The sequence below is a fragment of the Amblyomma americanum genome, chromosome 8, assembly GCF_052857255.1.
Source record: "Amblyomma americanum isolate KBUSLIRL-KWMA chromosome 8, ASM5285725v1, whole genome shotgun sequence".
NCBI lineage: Eukaryota > Metazoa > Arthropoda > Arachnida > Ixodida > Ixodidae > Amblyomma > Amblyomma americanum.
Genome location: NC_135504.1, coordinates 11,500,901 through 11,518,509, shown reverse-complemented (window position 1 = coordinate 11,518,509; position 17,609 = coordinate 11,500,901). Strand labels below are relative to the sequence as shown.

The 17,609-nt window shown below is 45.0% G+C and overlaps 1 protein-coding gene across 1 annotated transcript in view; it reads right to left on the bottom strand.

Annotated features, from left to right (window-relative positions):
• LOC144100917 (uncharacterized) overlaps positions 1–13,630 on the bottom strand; it is a 348,220-nt gene extending 334,590 nt beyond the window's left edge. Inside the window, exon 1 of the mRNA XM_077633828.1 lies at positions 13,064–13,630. The gene's annotated coding sequence lies outside the window, so the exon portion shown is untranslated. The remainder of the gene's footprint in view (positions 1–13,063) is intronic.
• Between the last annotated feature and the right edge of the window lie 3,979 nt (positions 13,631–17,609).

Sequence of the window (17,609 nt, the reverse complement as noted above, 5' to 3'; positions counted from 1 at the left end):
GCACGTAGATAGATAAAAAAGTAAAACATATACGAAGATAAGAAAAAAGAAACCGCCCTACCCCTGGCAGACGACGTGGTTGCTTGAATGAAACGCTCCGCTGATAAACCCAACACCCGGAACAGCACGCAGCCAGGCATATATTTACAAGCAGAGAAATGGCAAGCAAAAGTGCGGTGTTGTGACAGAAAGCCCTTCTGAGATCCTTGCAGCCGTGTATTATCTCCAGCTTCTGGTCTTTCGCATCTGCTGTCCTACGAGCGGAGTCTGTTCGAACTACCCCGTTGCTAACTCCACCAATAAACGTTGGGTGAACGAACCGAACGGATCAGTGGCAATGCCTTCAGCTTCAATTTATATATATTAGTCAAGCCAGAAAAGCAATCGTCTGTATAGAAACTTTTCCCAATGCTAGGTAAAGCCGCCAAACAGTCAGACGAAAAAGAAACAAGCCTGTAGATACAAGTTCAAAGGCCTCTCGGTGTGCAACAGCTTTGGTGCATAGATGTCGGTTGGAATCCTGTTCTAAACAGAGCTAGCAACCGAACTAGCCAGCGCCCACTCATGCGTGCCGCGCTGAACAAGAAAACACCGTAGAGGCCATGAGAACAGCATTGAAGGCGCAAGCGGAGACCGGGCTACTCTGATACCTGCTATTGTAATTAATAAATCAATTTCTGTGATTGTATATTAATATAGTGACCCGGTGTCCGCTTCCCCCCCTTTCCCGCCCAGCTGCTGTCTCTGTCAAAAATATACAGCCCAGAGGTTCGCTTTTAAGCCTTGTAAGCGGGGCTCTAAAGCGTATCTAACGCCTTAAGCTCGATAGGGTTGAGGACTTAAAGGGTCCCTGAAAAGGGTGTTTGAGGTTGGTATAAAATGCTCGCATTATGTAAAGTACAGGCCAACGAGCGATCATGCCGCGTATAACACCTCAAAAGCCAGCCGATAATTTACAATACAGTTTCTAAAGTCCCGCTTCCTCGCCTAGCGGCGACCCGCGGTGCTGCGCTTTCGCCCGAGTCCGCGCTCGTTACGTCACGTAGCGCTCGTTACGTCATCAGCAAACTGCTACTATTGGTCAGCGCGCGTGGCGGCAAACTGCGTCAAATGAGACGCCATTTACCCCTCGGGGAGAAAGTCGTTAACACCGCCATCTAAAGAAGCCTGCGTTGTAACAAGGCGGCAAGAGGACGCGACAAAGAAGAGGTCAGGAAACGGCTGACGTCGCATCTGCAGCACCTCTATCGGCAAATGAGTCGCACGTCTGGCGTCAGTGTCGCCATTGTCTTGGATGAATCAGGCAGCCCCGCGATGGATCTCTGGTGATAAGACAGCGTTAGCTTCTATAGAACTAGGTCGTCTCCCATGATTCCGCTTTCCTAACAGGCATAGGTCACTGGGGAACGCATTTCTTAAAATATTTCTGTATTCTGGTGCAAATTTTCTCCCTTTTCATGTTCTTTTCTTTGTTGCCTTATTGTAAAGGTGTATTAGTATTTAAAGAAACGTCATGTTGTTATTCTCCTAGACTACGCTGTTATAGTGCTGCTTTCATCGGAGAATTATATAAGAGAAAGATATTGATTGATTGATTGATTGATTGATTGATTGATTGATTGATTGACCGTTCGTCAACACTGTCCACTTCCCACTTAGCTCCTTACAGCAGCCAGTGAAAGACACAAAAATGCTGCAATACCTGTCTTATTCAGAAACTGTCCAGACAGACTGAACAACGCAGCCTACATCGCAGTTTTTCTTTGCTATAACATGGAGGATTTCTCACAAGCATGGTAGGATCGTTCCAGTTCTCGTTGCAACCGGTACCTTGAATTAACTCCACATAAATAGAGAAATAATAAGCGCTTACAGCCCACACGACAAAGATTTTTACCTTCTACTAACTTGGGACTCAGAGCCCACAGCTCGCACAGTATTCAACAGCAGCTGTCGCAACGCATGTGTATGCCCGGCCATACACAATGGCTTCCAATGTTCCCCTCCGGCAGTGCGCTGTACACGCTGAAACTAATTTCGGGGCACCTGCGCGATTCGCTTGGTAAAGCCGAACACTCTGCCACCCCGCCTTTGTTACGCTAAAACAGGCAATTTCTTTCACTATTTACCTCCATTAGCGAACAAATTTATCGCACCAGGAAAGTACAGGATCGCACTTCGCCTGGCACTGTAGCCAGGGCTGCACTCCATTTTATGGCATGCAAACTGCCTTACCCTAATGCCTAACGCACTAGTTTAATGACCTTTCGCGTTAACTAACACCCGAGGTTAGCCTAACCTTTATTCTCACAACCGTAGTCTGCGCCCGTAAAAAGAGCCCGTCTGCTCCTCCTGGACACTGCCGAATTAGGCTAGGCTTTGTGATCGGAAGAACGCAAGTATTAACCATTAAGAGGGTTAACTTCCAGATATAGTAGACTGCGACATAAATGTTTAGGTTTACGCTCCATGTTCGGACCCGCTACAGGGCGGCTTAACGGCTATGGCACCCGGCTGCTGAGCACAAAGTCGTGGGATCGAATCGCGGCTGCATATGCGGCCTTTCAGTAAAAGCGAAACGCAAAACTTCCCGTGTGCCATGCGATGTCACTGCAAGAATTTCAGATGCTCAAAAATACCACCGGAGCCGTCTACTAGGGTGAGTCATTCTCACTCTCTCTCTGTCCTTTTACAACACCCCCCCCCTTTCGTCCTCTCGAACCCTTCTCTCATAGCTTGTCTCAGGTGTCCACCACAGGGGTGACAATGCTCCTGCACCTGTCCTATTCTCTCGAACACTCATCCGATTACTTTTGTACCAGGCTTTCGTATATATGTGGAACTTCACCGACGCCTCTCGGAGAGGCAGCGATGCTCCCAGATTGATAAAGTGGTAGCTACTAAAAGAATTTATATTCTGGGTATATAGCAATAATCGTTTCGCTTCCCTGAAACAACGCCGAGACCTGCCTCACCCCCCCCCCCCCCCCTCCCTTTTTTTTTCATCTCAGAAATGAAATGAGACGCCATTTAATAACCCGCCTCGATGGCTCAGTGGTTAGGGCGCTCGGCTACTGATCCGGAGTTGCCGGGCTCGAACCCGACCACGGCGGCTGCAAAACGCTAATGCGCCCGTGTGCTGCGCGATGTCAGTGCACTTTAAAGATCCCCAGGTGGTCGAAATTATTCCGGAGCCCTCCACTACGGCACCTCTTTCTTCCTTTCTTCTTTCACTCCCTCCTTCATCCCTTCCCTTACGGCGGGGTTCAGGTTCCCTCGATATGTGAGACAGATACTGCGCCATTTCCTTTCGCCAAAAACCAATTATTATTATTATTATTATTATTATTATTATTATTATTATTATTATTATTATTATTATTATTATTATTAATTTAATATAGCAGCCTGTAATGTAACTGTATGGAGTACATCCTCATGACAGTTTATAGGAAAGTAAATATTGTACATTCATTTTGCATCACAGTGTAATGTAACTGAAGTCACTTGATTAAGTAAGCAATATTTTTTAGGGAAACTTATTACTCAGGGGTAACCTTAACTCCAGCCTAACTAGCCGTGGTGCCTCATAACTCTGGAAATCTCTCGCAGGTGGCCTCACTTCGAAGACTCATTTACCCCAGTTGTCTTCGCCGTGGTGCATAGGAGCGGACATCCACCACCCGCTTTAGATCTGTCCCACATCGATCTTATATAAATGTCCCCTTTAACGAAGCGGAGCGTATACTTCGCTATAAATATATATATATATATATATATATATATATATATATATATATATATATATATATACACATATATATATGTGTGTGTGTGTATATATACATATATATATATATATATATATATATATATATATATATATATATATATATATATGTGTGTGTGTGTGTGTGTGTGTGTGTGTGTGTGTGTGTGTGTGTGTGTGTGTGTGTGTGTGTGTGTGTGTGTGTGTGTGTGTGTGTGTGTGTGTGTGTGTGTGTGTGTTCGCGCGCGCGTGTGTGTGTGTGTGTGTTTTATTTTTTATTTGTAGTTCTGATCAGTATATTAATATATATAGGCCGCCAGGGGCTCTGAAGCTATTGAAATAAATAAATACAGAAATAACAAGCGCGGCACCTTATACTGCGACGACACTGAGACACGGCATTGCTCTCTACGAAACTTGATTCATTCGGCGAAGCTGCTCAAGAAAATGAATTTCTTGCCTGTCAGTTTCAATTAATTTCAGTTCATCCACGTCATCAATCATGACTGTAAAAAAAAACTACTTTGCGAGACTCAAAGTGAAAAACTTTTCTGCGGGACTGTGTTTCTCATATTCCTTCTGGGAGCATTATGCTGAAAAAAAAAAAACAGGCGTAGCTTCCGTTTTAACGAGCACCATACAAATCCAACGATATTGCTAAATTTAAGCGAACACAATCGCTGCTTAATTTTCATTCGGTCAGGTGTCAGAGAAGTGCATTGAACGGCAGTCTAAACCAAAAAAAAAAACTCGCCATAACGACCACTTCCTTTGTCCCCTCATAATAATGGTTTATAAATTGTCTGTAGACTTCTTATAGACTCTATTGCTTTCCTACAGATATTTCATTTTTATATATTCATAGTCTATGGAGTTTCCATTAAAAAAGTCAAGGAAAGTAATATGGCCATACATCTATAGATTGTCTACAGAATTTGTATCGCCTATAGACTAGTCTATACTATGTCTATACAAAGTCTGTAGGCTTTATAGACAGAAGCCTATGGACATATACTGCGTAAAGAAAGTTTTGTAAGAGTTGATGGTGATCCCAGAGTCCGCATCCCCCGCAGCAGCTATCGCGATCATTGTGTGCGTTTAATTAATTACTTTAATAAACAACCTCCTCGCACTATGCGGCAGATTCAAAGCGAGCCAGTGTGTTTCGCCCACATCAGCATTCATCAAAGGGATCCCCTTGTAATGATCTCTCTTCGTCGTTTTCAACACATCTGAAAGGAGTAAAGGACCCTGATCTGCAAACGTGTACGAGTATATACACATTGTTGTGAATGTGTACAACTCTTGTGGTTTAGAGAGCAATTCTCCTCGCCCCTCAAGACTATACGGACAACAGGAGTAATACGGGAGTCTCAGTACTCATTCCAAGCAGCGATACTTGTGGCCCGTATGTTTGAGAAAGCCTGCACCATCAGCCTCGAGTGAAACGCGGAAGAGGCAGTGCAAACGTGAACTTAGAGACGGGAAAAACGTTTACAGCTTGAGAAGTAAGGGCGCGGTTTGTTATCTTATCACTTTCCAAGAGCGGTCCCCCTCTTTCCAGCTCAAGATAAATGCGCCATTTTTTGATCTCCTGCTACTAAAACATGCCTGTATTCAGCAGTTCTAATTGCGTCCTCTCCTACCTGCGATGATTGCATGCGTGTTTCCTTGAAACAACTGCGGCTATTTAAAAGATAACAATGTGGACAACACATGCAAGCAGGTGAACTGGACATACGTGTGATCGGCTGCCTTGCACTGGTCAATAATAATAACAATAGTAATAATATTAATAATAATAATACTAATTCATATCGGTTCCTGAAGGAGAGGGCCGATTTCAGTTAAGTTGATGCAGTGAGGCGCTGGTCGACTTCTTGAATTTGCCTTCTACTGTTATACCTGGCAGCGGCGGCCGCGTTCAGTTGGGGGAGAAACTCAAAAGGCGCCCGTGTGAGGTGCGATGTCAGCGCCCGTTAAAGAATCCCAGCTGCTCCAAATTAATCTGGAGCCCTTCATTACGGTGTCCCTCATAACGCATGCATAGTTTTAGAACGTTCAGCCCCACAATTTTAAATTTTTATAATTTCATGTGTCCCTGATGACTCCAAAGAATGTATCTGCAGAAAAAAATGTTTCAGAGCAAAACAGTTCTCGGAATAAAGAAACGAAAAGGTTGAAATAAGGGTGGACAAAGCAGACATGAAGCAAACGAACAAAAAGGCACGTATCTATACATGTGGGTATGTGCGTGAAGGGGGGGGGGGGGGCGGCAGCTCTCACAGTGCTCTTATAAACGTTGCACAGATATCGTGAAAAAGCAATTCCAGCTACCAACCTGCGCAGAAAAAGTTCAGTTGGCTTGCATACCGTTAACACACGAGGATTCAGTGTGTTTCAGTTAGCAGTCGTTTCAGTGGCATAAAAATTCGAACGCATCAGCTGTCGTTGTTCAAGGTTGATTGACATGAGGATGATTGGCACGAGCCGACCCTCGTCCATGAAGCTGCAGGTTCGACTGCGTGTCCAAATTCAGATCGTTGTTATGAGACTCACACAGGAATTTTACGTCTGCTATCGTTGTGCGTGCAACGAACGGTACAGAGCCCTGCCCTGCCGAATAGCGAGGTCATCGATCCTGTTCTTTTAACAGGAAAATCCCACTATTTCGAATTCACTTAAATGAAGCATCCGGTTTATCCGAACTGGCACTCGGACAAACCGGAAGGTCGAATTAAGCGAGTTCGCATTACTGATCATCTGACTTTTAAAAACCACGAGAGTTCCAGACACCAGTGAGCTCTATAAAATAATCCTCAAGGATTATCCGCTTTAGGCGCTACAGCGGACTCAGTCCGTGCAGGATTGTACTTCGATTCTCGATATTTCCAACTCGAAGAAAGCCGAAAATTTGTTCGAATTAAGCGGAGTTTGGAATTAATACACGATGACAGCGGCAGCGATGCATGTGTCCCAATGAACCTGAAGTTCAACAACGCATGCGCAGAGCGGTCCCAGAGTCCACGTGTGCACATACGCTGCTGGCGGTTTGCGGTGGCGGTACGCGGTAACGGTATGCTAAAACCCTCCATTAGCTATATGCAGCATTAGGCAACCAAGCCACCGCGAGAAGGGGAAGAGGGAAGGAGGGGGAAGCGACGCAGACAGAGGATGTTCCGTATTCGTCTTACCGCCGAGAGAGTTAAGAGTTTCAAACTCGACGCCAACTTTAAGCGCCCCTGTAGTGAGTGAGACGGAGCGCGAACTTGCGCTATTTGACTTGCGCAACCTACGTACGCCCTCTCTTCCCTCCGAACACGCCAGGCGCTACCGGTCGGTAAAGTATATGGCGCTTATAGTGGCTGCCGGCGCTGCGCTTCGTTCCGGAACGCGTCTAATGGCAGCGAAACGTCGGCGAGACGCCGGAAAGACGTCGGAGAGACGCCGGCACATGCGCGGCCAAGTCGAACGTCTCTCGAGAGGCAGTGCGTTGTCTGCGGGACGGCCGCTCTTTCTGGATGCCGCGATGGTTTGCCGACGCGCTTGCCTCTTCTTTTTCGAGGAGAGAGGGAGAGGAAAGAGTTTGCTAGTCCGCGCGGCTTCCGCCCCACTTTTAATACCTTGTTTTTACTTGTTTCCGTTTTTTCGTATTCCTTCTTTTTCTTTCTTCTGTCGTCGTAACCGGAGCGGGAAGTAGGTAAGGCTTCGAACTCGAAACAGTTTCTTCTCGCGAAATACGCGAGGAAAGTCAGGGCGGCGTTTTTATCGGCCCAATTTGCGGGGATAGAGAGAGAGAGAAAGAAAAAAGTGGACCGAAATATGCAGATTCAAAGCCCAGTTGCTTTTCCTTTAGTGGAACGCCGATGCCTTAGCCAAAAAAATAATATACCTAGCGAGGATCAAAAGTGCTGGGGATTTAAGCCCTCATTGAAACTGGCTTCGGGATACCCGTATTTGGCGCGGTATAACGAGCCACTGCATGAGATTATGCGCGCGGGTCGGCGTGAAGTCTAGTAAGTACCGATGGCAGAGGTATAGGGATATAACAGCGGGTGTTGTCGTGGGGTACGATCGTGTGAGCTGCTGGAGAAGGCACGAAGGTCAGTCTACAGCTGCTAAGCACCTGTGCTTAACCCGCGCCCATGTGCACCTGTGCGGACGCTGAACATCGTGAAACCGGCCAACGTCAATTATTCCGGAGCCCTCCACTACGGCACCTCTTTCTTCCTTTCTTCTTTCACTCCCTCCCTTGGGGCGTCCACCGAGATAAGTGAGACTGTTAGTGCGCCCTTTCTTTCCTCAAAAACCAATTTTCAATTTTTTAAACAGAAAGGAAACAAGCCGATTCAAGTCTGGACGAAAGGCAACATCAGTGAACTGTCAAAGCATTCGATCGAGCGTTAGTGAAACCACATCGACCTCCCGTGCGGAATGGTTCTACGACCTCCGTGATTCCTCCGTGATTCCTCCGCGATAAAAAGAAAGAAAAGAACCTTGTACTCTCCCCCCAAACCAGCACGCGTCCAGTTCATCCTCAACAGTTATTAAATAGCCCTGCGATGTACGGCGTGTCACGTACTATGAATACTGTAACAGTCTGATATGTCTTTGCACTCCCAATAAACATATAAATTCTTCACTCTACTGCACAACAGCATTTCCCGGCATATTAAACAGACATAGTTACGAAAATTTTTATTCTTTCACCTCTACCCTCTCCCCGCCATCCTTTCCCTCACTGCTCTGTGCTGACGTCTAACTTGGGTGAGGAAGTTACTGCGCCTTTCCTTTCCCCTTTGCGATGTCAGTGGACGTTGAAGCTTTTTACTTATGGAAACAATTGCGCACGCACAAGACACGACATGACAATGGAAACACACTTTTTATGTCCTGTCTACTGTATATGCGCAACTGCTTCCTAAATATGAAGTACCAACTCTCCCAGAATGCAACGCTTCTGGATGTTGAAGAAACCCAGGTGGTCGAAATTATTACGGAGGCCTCATCTACGGCGGCTCTTTCTGTCTTCCTCCTTTCGCTATCTTGTCCACACCTTCCATCACGGAGCCGTTCCGATGCCGACCTAGACTCCAACAATTATAGTAGGATACAACTTTTTTTTAAAAAAAGCGGCAGTTGGTAACAGTGGGCCACGGTCCGCAACGTCCTGTGTCACTCCACTGGCCAATCACAACGGTGAACAAAATCAGCTTTTTAATGTTTGACTGTATCGAAAAAAAAATCATAGGAATCAAAATTCTCGAGCTTACAATATTGTCTCGTGATTAACGTCTTGCTTGGAATACAAGGAAAGCTACCTTAACAACGGGCTATTTTTTAATAATAATTGGTTTTGGGGGGGAAAGGCAATGGCGCAGTATCTGTCTCATATATCGTTGGACACCTGAACCGCGCCGTCAAGGAAGGGATAAAGGAGGGAGTGAAAGAAGGGAAGAAGAGGTGCCGTAGTGGAGGGCTCCGGAATAATTTCGACCACCTGGAGATATTTAACGTGCACTGACATCGCACAGCACACGGGCGCCTTAGCGTTTTTCCTCCATAAAAATGCAGCCGCCGCGGTCGGGTTCGGACCCGGGAACTCCGGATCAGTAGTCGAGCGCCCTAACCACTGCGCCACCGCGGCGGGTGCTATTTTTTTCTCGATAAGGAATTCTGCTCGGCGGCCTCGAATGTCGGCACAGCTGCACTGCAAACATCATTTTAGTCCGACTATAATGTTCACTTCCGTTCCTTTAAGTTAACAAACGCATTTCTTTTCCATATTTAGTAGGCATGAACGAAAAGCCCAGTCTTCTTACTTTGCCGCGTAGTTTTCCGCTAATCTTTAGTACGCTCGCAGGTTCGACGCAGAAATTCTAGAAATACCCAGTCGAGAAGCACAACAGAAAATCTGTGTTCAGAACAGATTTGGTGTAATGTTCTTGCCCCGCCGCGGTGGCTCAGTGGTTAGGGCGCTCGACTACTGATCCGGAGCTCCCGGGTTCGAACCCGACCGCGGCGGCTGCGTTTTTTATGGAGGAAAAACGCTAAGGCGCCCGTGTGCTGTGCGATGTCAGTGCACGTTAAAGATCCCCAGGTGGTCGAAATTATTCCGGAGCCCTCCACTACGGCACCTCTTTCTTCCTTTCCTCTTTCACTCCCTCCCTTATCCCTTCCCTAACGGCGCGGTTCAGGTGTCCAACGATATATGAGACAGATACTGCGCCTTTGCCTTTCCCACAAGAACCAATTATTATTATTATTAATGTTCTTGCCTATTAGCTTGAAGTAGCAACAGAAACTTTTATTTTGTTTAGTTACTTTACTACCGAGAAGTTCTACAGAAGTACAAAGTGCAGAAAGATGCTAGAAAAACTAGACTACTACAGTAAAACACCAGGAAACAGCATAAAAACGTGTTGTTACGACAAAACGAATAAACATTTTGTCGTATTTTGACACGGTTCTGTCGTTGCTTTTTCAACTGGGTAAACTTAGTTGTTGAGAGTTAAGTGTTCCGTTTAATCCTGCTCGTACCTGTAGGTGAAGGGCAAAGGCCCTTTTCGAGCTTCGCGTATATTGCCAAGAGAGAGACCACTGCAGCCGCTCCTTTTGTTTCTCCCAACGTCTATTTCAGGGACTGTCACTGACAGCGCTGAACACACGGCCGGAGAAAAAGATAGACAGATAGATACGTCGTCCACGACAGGAACAGCTGTCGCTCCCATTAAAAACATTTCTCGCAACTCACTCCCGAATGCTTCTACGTTTTCTTTTTTCTTCTTCTTTCTTCGGCGAATCAATCTAGCAGCTAGACTCAATGACAAACGGGTCACAGGAAAGACTGTTCATATAAAAGATATACCAATGGCGGCCTGCCGTTACGTTTGGAAGCTTCTCTAAGCCTGCGAGCGTAATGCGCTGGAATAGAGGGGAATCGGTATTTACATATCATTATGATCTTTTAATTCTCGAATACTTGACGCTAACAATAGCGTGCATCTTCCTGCAAGAGATGCTAAAGCAGCCTGATAACCCAATAATGCACGACGTATCACGTGCGTTACAGACTTTAAAAGATCTAAATAGTTTTCATTTATGCTCATTGAAGAGTTTAAGTTCCTCCCATTTCTGTAGACACAACTTTTTTTAAACCTATTTATGAAAGCAAGGCCATAGTTTCAGCAATCACAGATGGAGGAAACTTTTGGAAAATCACTCACTGCAAAGATTAACCCTAACGGCAGTATCGCCCGGAATTTTCGCAGTTGCACTATTGCGCTAACAGGTGTTATAGCCAGCGAATCTGTGGGGAATTATTTCCTTGGATGCAAAGAAATTATCTTTTTTTCACACATCTTAAGCATGCAGGAATCATGCTTTTCTTAACAAATCTTGCACTTTTTTGTATATTTGTGCGATGTATATTACTTAATACCAGTTTGTTTGCTTCAAATAACAGTTTTCTACTATGAAAGGTTTATACTGATCACGGACAAATTACGTTTTTTTTTACTTCCATAATTTTCTGAATTCTTTTCCATTGTTTTTGAAACCATGTGCCGCCATTTTTTTTCAAATTCAAGCGATTATTTAAAATTTTCAATTTTCACGTGTAACGGCTTTCACTACGCTTTTTTCTTTTGTGCATTCTTCCATTTATTCGTTTCGAATTAGCTGTTCCTAATATTCCGAGCACAACTATCTGTTTTCATTGTATTTTATGCGTGTTACTCGTTTGGGATCCCTGTACAGTCGACGGAGTATGGAACCCCATTCTGTGTATCAGTATACATGCTTCACTTTACGTGTGCTAAGTACACTAGATTTGATTGCGCAATGGTAAAATTTTATATCTTTCGTCCGATGGTTTAGTTGCTATAATTAAATTAAGTAAAGGAATTGGCAGCGAGAAAACGACAGTAAACAAGAATGTCAGACCCCAATATAATTGCAGCTTTGGCTTCATTTCGGGCATAACTTAGTTCCGTTTGCTCTGACTTCGCTACGAAGCGACCGAAAGCCAGAAGCAATTGCGCATTAACTGATAAGGCGGTTTTACAACACTGTTCTAGCTTATCTTTCACCCCGGAGAATAGAGAAACGATAAGATGGCAGCTTCTGTTCTGTGTTTCTTCTCAATTTCAGTAGCAGTATTCATACAAGCATTACTTTCAGAATCGTGGCAGTCTGTACCTGGATAACCTTACTGAAATCCGCAAACAGGCTATAAGCTGTTAGCAACAAACTATAAAAACAACCGGAAAGCGTTTCTTTTTATGAAGCAAAATTTTCTGATGTTGCTCAGGCGAAGCTAAGTTCATGTGGAAGGGATGAGCAGCATTACACTTATAACACCAAAAATACACGCCACATTTAGTGCTTTTCGTTTACAGCCTTCATTGTTCCTGGAAATTCAGGAGGTAAAAATCAGACTTATTTATATATATAAAAAAGAAAACAGGGTACAAATGAGATTACTGGGGAAAAAGTTCTATAAATCGCGATGTTTCAAGCTGCTTTCCCCGGAACAAAATAATTGGCAGTTAAGATTAAGCTTTGAGCGGAGGTGAAACGCTCAGTTTTTTATCATTCGCTTTAGAAACAATGTCTAAATTCTGGGTTCACCTCAAAAACTAAATTTACCAAGTCAGGTATTTCATTTCTAGTTCTTAATTACTACAATTATTTCAGTACGCTTTCTTGAAGGCGCTTTTTCGGGCAGAAGTAGGTTTTTCCCTATATTATTCAGAAATGAAGCCACGGTCCAAAATCCAAGTGAAACTGAGCTTGCCCCAAAGAGAAAGGCCGTCAAAACTCATATTTTGCTAGTAATGGTGCTCGCAGCTTGAACTGATCATGACGGTAGCGAACACTAAAAAGCGATGGAAACTGTTTACAGCGGACGAATGAGCTTGCAAATCCGACCGGCAGCGATTTCTGTCTCACCCACAAACCGCGAAGCGAGCACGAGAGCGAACCGCGGAAAGCGAAAGTAGAAGCGCTGACGGCGCGCGGGTTTTCACGGAGAGAGCGGGGAGCGCGCAGACGCGCCGAAGCCTTCTTTGAGCGTTTATAGCGAATAGCCTACAAACATATCGCTCGCCTCGCAGCAGTAACTTTCGCATCTTGTTTATTTCTTTCTCGTTCGCTTTTCAAACACCCTCAGACCACTTTCGCCTGTCTTTTTCTGCAGGCCATACAAACACACACCTACCACACAAGCAACTGCAAAAGAAAACGGGGGTATATTTAACAAAAATAAAAACAAAAAGTTTAAAACGCACTTACCTCCGCACTGGTTTCCTTTGAACGGCCGCCGCGGACGAGGCTTCGTTTGAAGAACCGAAGGCTTTGAAGTTCCAGCGAAGAAAAAAAAAAGCACGACGAAGAAATATATACCCGAATCACCAGCACGATAACGCACAACCGTGATGGACTTCGCAGAGTATGGAGCAGACGACACCACGCGAACCTTCGAAGAGTTCGTCTGCTTCGTTCTCACACAGGCTCGTCGACGACTTCTGGGGACGCTACTTGATAGCTACTTCTCAAAGTCTCCTACTAAGCGATCGAGTCCGCGCCGTTATAAAGGTTCGCGCGCACGCACACACACAACACCGTAGTGACACACGAAAATCAAACGCGATGTCGGGACCGTAGCAGCACAGGAGGCTATAGCCACGAGCTACGCCTCCCCGCTAGACACGCGGAGTTAGAAGACCGCCAAGCGACCGAGGCCCGCGAACAACAGGCTCCGACGAAGAGAGTGCGCGCGCCACGTTAGCAAGCCACTGGGGCGGCCCTATCGAGCTCGGTTGCACGTTTTTCCGCGTGTCAGGCAACAGGCGCAACTGCGAACGGCTTCGGACAGCTTTTTCTCTCCACGTGCTTTCCGCTGCCGCCGCTGCTTCGGCCAACGGCGGCTGCGACGACGCTCCGTGGTTCGCCGAGACTCGGCCGGATGGCGCCACCGACCTCTTGGCTGAGACTCATTCCGGACACGTGCAATCTCGACGGATTCAGGCGATTTTTGCTCTTTACAGTAGTGCAGGGTGCTATCCGGTGCTGAGGGACGGTTCTGCGGTGCTGATAGCAGACTCTCTCTCCCGCAATGCTCAGTCGGACTCGCCGAGTGTCTTCGGTGCGGGCGGGGTATACAGAGCACCGTCTTTTATTACTGAGCGGACAATCTTTCGTACGTGAATTCGCAAGGAAAAGTGATGCCGCAAGGCCATGACTCTCGATCTGATTTGTCTCATTATGTTTCCAGCAGAAAATAAAATGACATTTGGAATAAAAATTACCGCTTACCTGAGCCCTGAATGCCAATGTGTGGCCCGGCGTATGAATAGCTACTGAACGCCCGAGACTACAGCTTAGCCGATACACGAATAAAGCAAACTGAATCATTAAAATTTAAAGAATCTCGTTCGTCTCTGCAGATCCTTCGAACCTCGTTAAATTTTAATGATCCAGTTTTCTTTCTTCGAGTATTCGGCTAAGCTGTAATAAACCACTTGTTTCCAATGAACCCGGCCACTTCATCTGCTAACATGGCGCACCCGACAGGATGGCATTCGAAGCCTGGCCGATTCACTGCTAACAACCTCAAACAAAACATAGATGTGGTCCAACAAGCACAGAAGGCCAGGACAAAGACAGACACAGGGAAAATGGCATACGCCGTTAGGGTTAAGCTCAACACTCGTCACCTACCGGTATCAATTTTTTCTGGTTTAGGATCACTTTTTGCGGTTGGGCCCCTGCGCCACGGTAATGCCAGTTGCCTGTCTGAAGACAAATACTGTTATTTTGCACTTTGCTATCAAAGAGGGATCTTTAGGGGTCATTCCCTCCAATTTCAACTCTATTTTCTGTGCGCATACAAAAGCTTTTAACCAAAGCATTATGTCCACCAGCGATGCTCACACCCATAGCAGAACACTTTGAATTTAGTTTATTTGTAAGAAAATATTCCTGTCCGTTTTGTATACGGCATCTGCAAACCATTAAACCAGACTCGCGACAGTGATTTCAACGAAAGCGATGAGCAGCCTAACAGTAACTGGGATTCTTATCTGGCTGTGCATGTGTAGTTAAAGCCACTAAAGAATTGTAAATAAACGCTCATCATAATACTAGTGAAACATGTAATACATATCGCAACTGCACAATTGCAGCGTTACTATTAGCGGATTTTAATGTCGGTTTCTTTATATGCTTTTTTAACCACCTCGAAAGGTAAAAATTAAATAACACTAATCCGTACAAGACTTCGCAACTAATAGAAGGAGCGAGAAATGAGTCTAAAATTTATGAGAACAAAAAGAACTTTACTACGATGTGTCCTCTATATAACACGTGGTGTTAAAGCAAATTTATTTGTATTTCAGATACCTTCTGTCCGGTTTTCGAGCAAAATGTTATTGCTGGCCACTCGACGGGTCCCGGAAACTATCTTCAAGACAGTAAGTAATAACTTTTGGGTGAAAATGAAGAAAAGGAAAAAGCGCTGTCAAAAAGTCAATGTGCCCCAGAAAACGTAGCGAATAACACGGTGCATAATATCTAAAAGGAAAACTCAAGGAGCTCTACACTCACAATACCAACAAGCTTGAGCAAAGTGTTAATGGTAAGGCAAAAACAAAATCTCAGGAATCACAGATACAGTATCAGAAACGTGGAAATATCAAGCACAACCACTCAGCAGTAACAAAGTAACTTAATAATCGAATGAAGAAGCAAGCGCATAAAAACCAGCTACATTTCCTATACTACACTGTGCGAGCAAATTTATGCACTCGTAAAGAGAAGAAATAATTTCTGGATTGTATGAATTACTACTGCGTAGAATGTATTAATCTGCAAATAAAAGTTTCGTCTACTTTGATAAGAATGACCGGTGCAAACGCTACAATGCAGGTTTGGTTATGTGTCAGCATTATTAGGATTGTATGGACGTTTGCTGTTGTGACTGATAATTGGTGCGGACACGGAGCATAAACCATGCACTAGTTGCATGCGAGCGATAGTTATTTTGGTGCTCTACTAATTCAAAGTATGTAAGTGATCCTTTCAAGGATTGCACTGCCATGGGAACTGATTGCACACAACTGATTTGCACACACACACATTGTGTTCATTATACTGTAGGAATAAAAGAGCCCACTCTGTTAATGATGTTGCGAATTGTCTCTTAATAGAACGTTTGCGTCCTCATGTAACGTTAGGGACGTTCTTAGCGTTTTAATAATTACTGCTCATTGAAAGCTACCCACCAGTAGGAAAAATCTACATTGTCGGCCATTGTGAAGAGGACATTCACGCTATCAAATTTGACGCCACCGCATACGAAGCCTTTCCCTTCTTTTCTCCGCCTTTGCACCTTTTTGTTTCTTCAGATATCCCTAGCGCAAGGGGGGGGGGGCAGATTTGGATAGAAATTATGCGACAAATCTACGCTGGCAGTATTGGTTGTACTGCACTTTGCTTTTACATCCATCACCTTCCCTTTGCATCTTTTAATTTGATTTCGCCGTCGCTTTTTCGTCCTGCTGCTGCATGGGTGGACGCCTTCTAGGGGTGCGGAGGCAGTGATATTCTATACCGCAGCCAAAATTTCTACCCATTAGAGCCAAACATCCATATTTCAGGCCATTTGCTTTCTGGAGAAGCTTTAAAGCTCCGCTAATTAGAAAAAAAAATGAAATTTCAGCGCTTAAATTTCCCTGAAAAATCGGTAAAGTTCCCTTTTCGCAAATTTTACTCTCATATTTACCGAAAAGGAAAAAAATTCCCAGAAGGGAGTATCACTGGGCGAATGAGGGTGAAGGGTGTATGTGGGCGTGTAAGTGGTGGATGGAGGACTTCCGGGGGGTACAGGTGGGTGGAGCACCCTTCGGGCTCAGACCGGAGGGTTCTCCGGGGGAGGCATCTAGCGCAAAGGGTGCACGAGGTGCTCCGATCCGCGCCGATCCGCTAGGGGCGCTGGGTGGTGGAGGCTTCAAACATCCACACACAGAGCACAGCTTTATTACCGAAAGGGGATTATACTGCTAACGCAGAAAAAGTATATATTGATGTGCGTCCAGTGCATTTCAGACACGGGACAGAGGTATCCCAACCCAGCCTTTTGTTTTCTTCCTGATATTGATTAGGCTCGTAGTATGTGAGCACCTGAGCGGAAACGGCATTGCTGCGATTTCATGTCGCGCGTGTCTACAGTAAAACTCGTTAATTACCAACTACCCATAACTGCGAGCAGTGAAGAATGCAATTATTCATGTAAAATGCATGCGCATGCACTAACATAGACGCTCTACATCTTTGATTCAGAGCTCATACTGCCACAATCTGACCATCATTATCCTTCATTCTCAATGCCTGCGGCTGCCGCTCACTACACGTATATCGAAAGAGACGTTTGCAGTGTACGCGACTGCTTGAGAAACGTGAAGCCCTTCCTGTTCTTGATCGTGATTTTCTTCAGTACCACACCTGGGACAGTACACCTTCGGACAGGAGCAGACGTGAACATGCACATGGTCATGGCTGGGAAATCAACAGTACAACCGAGTTTCTGGAAAGTACAGAAAGCAAGCCGTGCTTTAATATATTGAGTAAACTTTTTTTTTTTACTCCAGACCTCTGTGGCCAAGAATTTCTTGTAATTTAGTGCCAAAGGAAAATTCTTTCTCACTTAATAATCCGGGGTATAGCAGGGTTACCGACAAATCCCAAACCTTTTGATCTCCCATACCGAGGTAATTGATATTATGGAGAAATCTTCCTCTGTCTTTGCTTTTCGTAATCGGGCGAAAAGTTACTTTCTGGA